General features: G+C 34.1%; 1 long non-coding RNA gene across 1 annotated transcript; it reads right to left on the bottom strand.

The window, feature by feature from the left end:
* Nucleotides 1-2,048: 2,048 nt before the first annotated feature.
* Nucleotides 2,049-4,550, bottom strand: LOC125488906. The gene is made up of 3 exons (XR_007266582.1): nucleotides 3,899-4,550; nucleotides 3,383-3,494; nucleotides 2,049-2,156 (listed from the first exon to the last, which is right to left on the bottom strand). It is a non-coding gene; the product is annotated as an uncharacterized LOC125488906 (long non-coding RNA).
* Between the last annotated feature and the right edge of the window lie 1,261 nt (nucleotides 4,551-5,811).

Genomic DNA, 5,811 nt, shown 5'->3' with positions numbered 1-5,811 from the left:
ACCCGCCAGTGGTGACGCATATGTCTGTGAGACCGGGTGGTTCGAAAAAGTCGAATAACTTTCTCACTAGCCATCGATTTTTGTTGTGATTTCGGGTAGCTGCCTCATTTCCCATCCCCCATCGTCAGTCCACCCCGCGACGGTGACTCCTGCGCAGGTTTAGAAGTTTTGGCGCCAACCCGGTGCGTGAGACCGGGGTCACCGACTATGTAAGTCAAATTTAAAGATGTTTTTTTAAATTTTTCATAATTTTTTTTATTTTTCTTGACTGTATTTTTGTTTTGTGATTGTAAATTTCATGATTGAACTATTTTTAATAGATAGTTGTAGGTATTTATACAAATATAAGTACTTAATAGATTTCAATAAGTTTTTACATTAATATCAGCTAGTTTCAGCATGTCCTTGAAAATGACGACGGAGATAGCTGGACCTTCAAAAAATTGTCAATGTTATGAATGTGGATAGCGAAAATAACAGAAAAAATTAATATATTTGTCACAAAATGTAAGAAATATATGTGTTACGACCATGTAAGTGCCGTCTTGCAGAGACTGTTTGGCTGTGGAGAAACAATGACTTTTAGTGTATTATTATTATTATTATTTTGGTAGAAGTATATAAATTTTTGTTTTTTCTTATGAAGTTCGTAGTGTTATAAAACTATAAAAGGTGGACTTAGTTATAAAAAATTATATCATTGTTGTATTCTTTAATTTTTAAGATGATAGGTGAAAAATTATGTAAATATTAAGTGTTCTAAGTACCATGGTAAAAGGACTAATAAACGAGCCGTGATTTATGATAATGCTTTGTTTTATGATCAAACAAATACTTATCTTTAAAATTAAACTAATTTTAAGTAGCATGTGTAGTTAATTAAGTAAAAAAAATAAGTTTGAAAATCCCGGTGCGTGAGACCGGCGTCACCAACGATGTAAGTCAAATTCACGTCACCACTGGTGGGTTAAAAACTGTTTTTACTATGAATTTCTTCATTAAAGGGGTACGATGATTTTGTTTCAGGTGAGATACAGTTTTCAGTATGAATTTCGGTTTCAGCAGGGTATTGACTTGACCATACCGTAGCAAATCTTTCATGCGTTTGGTATTGTTTTAGAAACTGTTTTCAGTTCGATTTTCGTTATGACAGGGGTACTGATAATTGGTTTCAGGTGTGGTACTTACGGTTTTAGTATGGATTTGGTGTGATATGGGTATTGACTTGAACATGCCGTAGCGAATCTTTTTGAAGTTTTGTTTTGCATAAAAAAAGAGTGTGCATTGTGATTATTGGTATCACGTGAGTGTTGCATAATGCATTGGAACATTAAGCAGAGTGAAAGTGGTATAAGGGCCTATCGTCAGTCTGATTTCGTTTTCAAAATTTATTAGGAATGAACTTTTTCAGTATTAAAACGGGTATAGACTTTACCATAAGTATCGGATTTATAAGTATATTTGCTACGATAATCATTTTGTTTGATTGTAAATGTGTAGCTACATATATAGGTATGTAGGGGTGTTGCAAAAAGGATATACTAAGCCGAAACTCAGGGTGACTCAGGAGGTCATTCTAAACAAGTTTAGTTCTAAAAGTTTTGAAAATTTACGAAAAAATTATTTGTTCCCTAAAGGGTAAGCCTAATTGGGTGAATTTCCAAAACTCGTAGAATAAAAGTTGTTCAGAATAGCCCCCTGAGTCACCCTCTTTCGGCTTAGTATACATACCCTTTTTGCAACACCTGTAGTAAAAAGTCACCTGACCAACAAGTTTCCTTTCGGCTTAGTATACCCTTTTTGCGATATAGCTGTATATAATATGCTGTATTATAACAATAAGTATATAATTTTACTTAACACCAGGTTGCCCCTATCCTATTTCTTCTCTACGTCGAGTCGCTTAATCATTCATTAGTTTTTTAAAGTAATTCTTCTTCGAGTAGGTATGGATTTAAGATTGTTGTTCTTTATAACTTTTCATAAGCTAACGAATGATTGAGCAACTCTGAGTAGATCCATGTTATATATTTATACAAGGAAAACAATTTTTTTGAGCATTAAATAGTTATTTATTAGACATTTTAACTTTTTTCTGGATTGTGCTTCATTATGCTTTTCTAACTTGTTGTAGGTGTGATATTTCATGAGTTTACCTGAAAATAAAATAAATTCTTTAATCTACAATTCAAATTCAATAGGAAAATAATATAACTATCTAACTGTGAGAATAACTTGATAATATTATACGAGTTTCTACCACAGTGGAAAAACGAATGAGCTATGCTGTACTTAGGTGTAACCGGTTATCAGCATTAATAGAATTGCAAATATAAATAGCACAATTAGGAAGTATTTTTTCAGGTATTTGGTACCACAATATAAATCTTTGAGTACATTATAATGAATCGAAGATACTTGTAATGAAAATATGGCATAAAAACCCGAAAATGGCCTACAGAGAGGGTCAGAATGATTTTTATTTTATATTTATAGGAAAAACTTACTATATGACATTGATTAAGACTAAAAATAAATTACGTCTAACAAGTTTTAATATGATTACCTATTTTCGTCTTACAGTACTATTTTTCAATACCTGTATATACTTAATAATTATAGTTGTGTAGAATTTATATTTTGTGTTTAAGAAAGTAACAGTAATGTAAATTGGAAAGACATCGGAGAGGTTTCCTTAAGTGCAGTTGGTCCATAATAAGCTTACTGCCAGTTACTATCATAGGATTTTGACACATAAAAATATTTTAACCAAATATTTATGTTTTTAGTTGGTAATATCATGATGCCCTATTATGATTTTTCCGTTCAGGAGGAATTTTGTGCTTTTCTCACTGGAACTTACATTGTCCGTCAGTGGCTTTAGAAGATTCTTCATCATTCAGGTTGAGGCGATGCACGCTGCGCAGGAATGCACTTTTGGCGGCTATGCGCTGTGGGGGGCGTTACAGTAACTCTCTGGTCTGAAAATTGAAAAGAAGCTTCGTTATCATCAATAAATAAATTACATAATTACAATGTAAACTATACCAGATGTTTTAAAAGCCGAAAGGGATGCCCATTTTCGTCTTACAGTACCGTTTTTTCAATACCTGTATATACTTAATAATTATAAGTAGTTGTGAAGATTATTTTATATTTTGTGTTTAAGAAAGTGACAGTAATGTAAATTGGAAAGACATCGGACAGGTTTCCTTAAGTGCAGTTGGTCCATAATAAGCTTACTGTCAGTCTACTATCATAGGATTTTGACACATAAAAAGATTTTAACCAAATATTTATGTTTTTAGTTGGCAATATCATGATGCCCCATTATGATTTTTCCGTTTAGGAGTAATTTTGTGCTTTTCTCACTGGAACTTACATTGCTCGTGGTTTTAGAAGATTCTTCATCATTCAGGTTGAGGCGATGCACGCTGCAGGAATGCACTTTTGGCGGCTATGCGATGTGGGGGGCGTTACAGTAACTCTTTGGTCTGAAAATTAAAAAAAAGTTTCGTTATCATCAATAAATAAATTACATAATTACAATGTAAACTCTACCAGATGTTTTAAAAGCCGAAAGGGATTACCCTTCGTCGTTGTTTAGAATAGTCTATGGGTCACAACAACTATTTAATAGGTAATGGTATGGAACCCTTAGTGCGCGAGTCCGAGTGGCAATTGGTTGTTTTTTAGTAATTATTTATGAAGGTGTAATGCTGTCATAGAAGGGGCTAGCTAACTTTATCCCTATGGAGTACTTAGAGGGGTAAGTACATTTGTAATATAGTTTTCATTAATGATCGATTACCTAACTAAGACATTATACATATTAATTATTTTGTGTCTGAATATTCTAAGGTAAAGGATTTGATACAATAACGAAATAGTTACACACCTGAAAAATATTATTTCGTGTTTTCTTAATTTTGGTTCTTTGAAGATTTAGCCCAACTGGTTTTTGTTTTTCGACGCGTATTTGAGAATCAGCTTTCTGAAAAGTATTAACTTCATATGAGATATATAAAGTACTGGCAATAGGTACTATTTTTTTTAACACGAAAACACATTACATATTTAATTTTATAAGTCCTTTAGCACCACCCGGAAGGAACGTGCAGGGTAACTGAAGTCTGACATAGATTGTAGTTAGTTATACCTATACATAATTAATAATAATACTATGTTCTGAGATAAAGAAACATTTGTTTAAAAATATAGGACTTGGAAATGAAATAATGATTTTATTTGTAATTATTTAATAATTGATTGCTAAGTCCTGTATGCGTAAGCAAATATGTTTCTTCCTCAAATAGAACGATACGTCACTTAATCGCGGGACAATCGACTGTTGATGAACCGTTCAGAATCAGTTAATTTAGTATCTGAGATTAAAAAACTGACTTTAGGTGTACTCAAATTTCTTAATCGAATAGTCTTTATTGGTACCAACCAGCACTAATGACCATGAATAATTAAAGGCTCTATGTCAGGTTTCAGTGGTCTTGCCTGCGGACGTAGGACAAAATCCTCCCATCTAACTACTTCTACTTACTATTCTATGCCATAGTAAATAATGTACTCCCCGTTCGGAAAGGACCCTTCTACTAAAGCCCGATTTACATTTTAACAAGTACAGTAGCGTAATTTCTATGAACTACTTATAATTTAAACTGTCAAACAACTAAACTCGCTCCAACTTATTTAAGTGCAAATCGTTCTTTACGGAGAAGAACGGGGGCAAGAAACTCCAGAGTCATCTTTTTTCAATTATAAAGCTACATAATTTGTATTAACAAATTTAATAAATAATAGTACATGATTATAATAAAAATACGTGTGTGTCTTGATGATAAATAAGGCATATAAAGCTTTTTTACTATATTACAGTCTAATAAAGATTAGCAAAATTACGAATTAAATTTTAAAAGCAATAATAAAATATTTGTGTAAGTATGTAGTGAGTGTTTGTGAACGTACATTTTATTTAAATGTACTGACTGGGGACGTCATTAAGTTTAATTGGGTATACAAGCAGCTCGATCGGTAGAAGAAATTAACACAACCATTTTCTGAATACTATTGCCGTTCCTGATATGAGAACGAATGCAATAATGATTAATGACGTAACAGTATACAAGAAAACCGAAGACCATTTCCCGGTTGTGCCAATGAGTGGAAGCACCAACAGCCAAGCATGAAAATGGATCGATAGAACAGATATCGGGAGCACCCTTGAACCGTGTAGTCAGTATTTGATCGAAGAACTGATTCTAGGTCCACCTTTATCGGAGCCACAATGGTGCCAACACTGTGACGCACAGGTCAAACACAAATATCCTCGGATATGGGCAATGGCGGGGTCGTGGTTTTTTCACAATTGTTTGTGTTCATCGCAACGGCCGGCCAAGAGGCGGTGCCGGCATACCTACACCAGACGGTATCATGTACACCTACTATCTTCTGGGAACTTCGTGCACGAGTATCCTGCGCTGAACAGGCGGTGGCGTGGCCCAGGCACCCACCACGCTAGCGGGTGGCGCGTGGTGTAGCTCAGGGGGGCTTGCCGTGTAACCGAGCGTCTATATACGCCAGTGTCTGTCCCTTAAACTGTCTAATCTACTATAAATATGATATAGTATTTTTCAATAACTCAGGTAATTTATTTGTACATCACACATATTTGTCACGTATACACTGACTCATTAAAAAATCTCAGAAACTGCATGGGGTTCCTTTTAGGATTTAGGTGCTGACTAAAACGGGATTTTGCGAAAATCAATCCCTATTTCGCAAAAATAAAAAAGCGGG

This window comes from Plutella xylostella, chromosome 8 (assembly GCF_932276165.1).
Source record: "Plutella xylostella chromosome 8, ilPluXylo3.1, whole genome shotgun sequence".
Classification (NCBI taxonomy): Eukaryota; Metazoa; Arthropoda; class Insecta; order Lepidoptera; family Plutellidae; genus Plutella; species Plutella xylostella.
The sequence above is the reverse complement of the archived record's forward strand: the minus strand, read 5'-3'. Positions and strand labels throughout refer to the sequence as shown.